The 2,500-nt window shown below is 56.8% G+C and overlaps 1 non-coding gene across 1 annotated transcript in view; it reads left to right on the top strand.

Annotated features, from left to right (window-relative positions):
* Window positions 1-1,939: 1,939 nt before the first annotated feature.
* The window catches only part of LOC126311162 (small subunit ribosomal RNA), a 1,893-nt gene continuing 1,332 nt past the window's right edge, over window positions 1,940-2,500 (top strand). Inside the window, exon 1 of the ribosomal RNA XR_007554446.1 lies at window positions 1,940-2,500. This exon is cut by the window's right edge and continues 1,332 nt beyond it. This is a non-coding gene — a ribosomal RNA (small subunit ribosomal RNA).

Genomic DNA, 2,500 nt, shown 5'->3' with positions numbered 1-2,500 from the left:
ACCTTAACCTAACTTACACTGCACCTTAACCTAACTTACACTGCACCTTAACCCTAACTTACACTGCACCTTAACCTAACTTACACTGCACCTTAACTGTCACATGTAACGTCACAGGAATGTAGCTTTGCCTAACAGCAACCCTCTGAACATAGTTCACTGCTTTGGATCCTCTGGTGTCATGTGTATTTCTTGATGCCATGGTGCGTACCCTCACATAAAGGTCTTTCGAGTGTTGCGTACTTTTCTACACAGTCCCGCAAACCACTGGAAGGGTGTACCGCTTACAGAACGAATATCGCCCTCCCCTCCTGCCCTTCCCAAGCTGGTCGGTCAGGCGTTTGTTTGTGAAATGAGCCTTGCAGCTGTTCAGTTGCATTTCGGTTGTCGATGCGTCAGTGTACGTTGTGGTACGGCCTGTGTGGACTGTCCGCTGATGTACGCGTAACCCACACTGATCATCCGTCGTTACGTACTGAGTGACATAATGTGGCACATGCTTGACCGTACACCGGCTGCGCCCTACAATGGCGAATCATAAGGGCCATATGTTGTGCACGATGCTACTTGTCTCGTCTCCCCATTACAGCGAGATTGCACTGTTGTACGCCGTACAGACATGTGGTAAGTAGGTACGGACGAAAGTATTGCATGTTGGCCCCCCCCCCCCCCTCCTCCCTCTGCCGGGAATCAGCGTGAGCCGTCTGTTGATGTAGCGACGAGGGTTTTCCTATTTAATCGTATTGCCCCACACAACATGATAGCACGGTGGACCGCGTTCCACATCTGCGACATGCTACAGAGGCCGGTTGACAGTCGACCGCGCAAGGGACATTGCACACGTGCGCGGACCATCTTCCACGTGTTCTCTCGTGTACATGCCGCAGTGTGTATGTGGGCTGATGTAGCGTGTCGTGACACATAACATGCAGGCATGCCAGAATCGTAGATTTCGCAAATGTAGATTGACGTATACGTTTGCTGCCAAAGATCCGCAAATGAACTGGAAATCAGTTGTTGAGCGGTTGTTCGCGCTGCAGGTGCATCGGTGATAGCGACGATCGGTACATCTGTGAACCGGTTGTTTCGGCGGTACCCGCCATGCCCCCGAACCTGAGTTGGCCATGTGGGTATGAAGCGATACGAGGCTGTGGCTTGGCGGGACAGTCCCCGGCCGGTGAGGGGGGGCCGCCCGGCGTGCTGGCCGCGCGCTGCGTGAGCGCACGCACTACAGCCGGCTGGTGGGGGGCGCCCAGTGGCAGGAGCGCCGGCCGACGGGCCCGGCTGGCGTCCCAGCTATGCGCCGGCGCACCCTGCGCGCGGCGCCAGGCGGCCAAAGTGGGTTCTGCCGAGCCCGGTGCGAAGCGCGGTGGACATCTGCAGTGTGCTGGTCCGATTGCGGACTGTGTGCGTTGAGGATGCGCCGCCGCCCGGCACTCGGCGTCGCGACGCCGTCTGCTGCTCGGTCGCCCCCAGCGGTTCTCGCAGGTGGTTTGTATCGCAGCTCTGCGGACGTGTTGGCGCGTGCGCTGTGCTGGGAGAGTTCGCTTCTGCACCCAAGTGGGGCTTTGCCCTTCTGTGGCGCTGGCGTTGGAGCTGCCGGTCACCGTAGGTGGCGCGTGTTGTTTCCCGCCGGCAATGCCACGACAGCACGCTCCCGGGCCTCTGTCGGCAGCGGCAAGCTCAGTTGGGAGCACGGGTGTTCGCACTGAAAGCGTCTACTCGCCTATCTCCGGGCGATTGCGCCTCTCTCGAACCCGACCAAGTACTTAGGACGGCGCTGCGCGCCGCCGGGACCTGAGAGGGTTTCGAGGTGTATCGTGCAGGGGAGCTCAGCCTCCTCCTGTTTGCAGAATAATTGAGCGGACGCTTGCGTGTTCGCGCGGGCCCTCGGGACACACTCCCGGGCGGCCGGCTGCTCAGCTCTCGTTGACGCAGCTCCCTGGTTGATCCTGCCAGTAGTCATATGCTTGTCTCAAAGATTAAGCCATGCATGTCTCAGTACAAGCCGCATTAAGGTGAAACCGCGAATGGCTCATTAAATCAGTTATGGTTCCTTAGATCGTACCCACGTTACTTGGATAACTGTGGTAATTCTAGAGCTAATACATGCAAACAGAGTCCCGACCAGAGATGGAAGGGACGCTTTTATTAGATCAAAACCAATCGGATTGGCTCGTCTGGTCCGTTTGCCTTGGTGACTCTGAATAACTTTGGGCTGATCGCACGGTCCTCGTACCGGCGACGCATCTTTCAAATGTCTGCCTTATCAACTGTCGATGGTAGGTTCTGCGCCTACCATGGTTGTAACGGGTAACGGGGAATCAGGGTTCGATTCCGGAGAGGGAGCCTGAGAAACGGCTACCACATCCAAGGAAGGCAGCAGGCGCGCAAATTACCCACTCCCGGCACGGGGAGGTAGTGACGAAAAATAACGATACGGGACTCATCCGAGGCCCCGTAATCGGAATGAGTACACTTTAAATCCTTTAACGAGTAT

This window comes from Schistocerca gregaria, unplaced genomic scaffold, assembly GCF_023897955.1.
Source record: "Schistocerca gregaria isolate iqSchGreg1 unplaced genomic scaffold, iqSchGreg1.2 ptg000398l, whole genome shotgun sequence".
Taxonomy (NCBI): domain Eukaryota; kingdom Metazoa; phylum Arthropoda; class Insecta; order Orthoptera; family Acrididae; genus Schistocerca; species Schistocerca gregaria.
The sequence above is the reverse complement of the archived record's forward strand: the minus strand, read 5'-3'. Positions and strand labels throughout refer to the sequence as shown.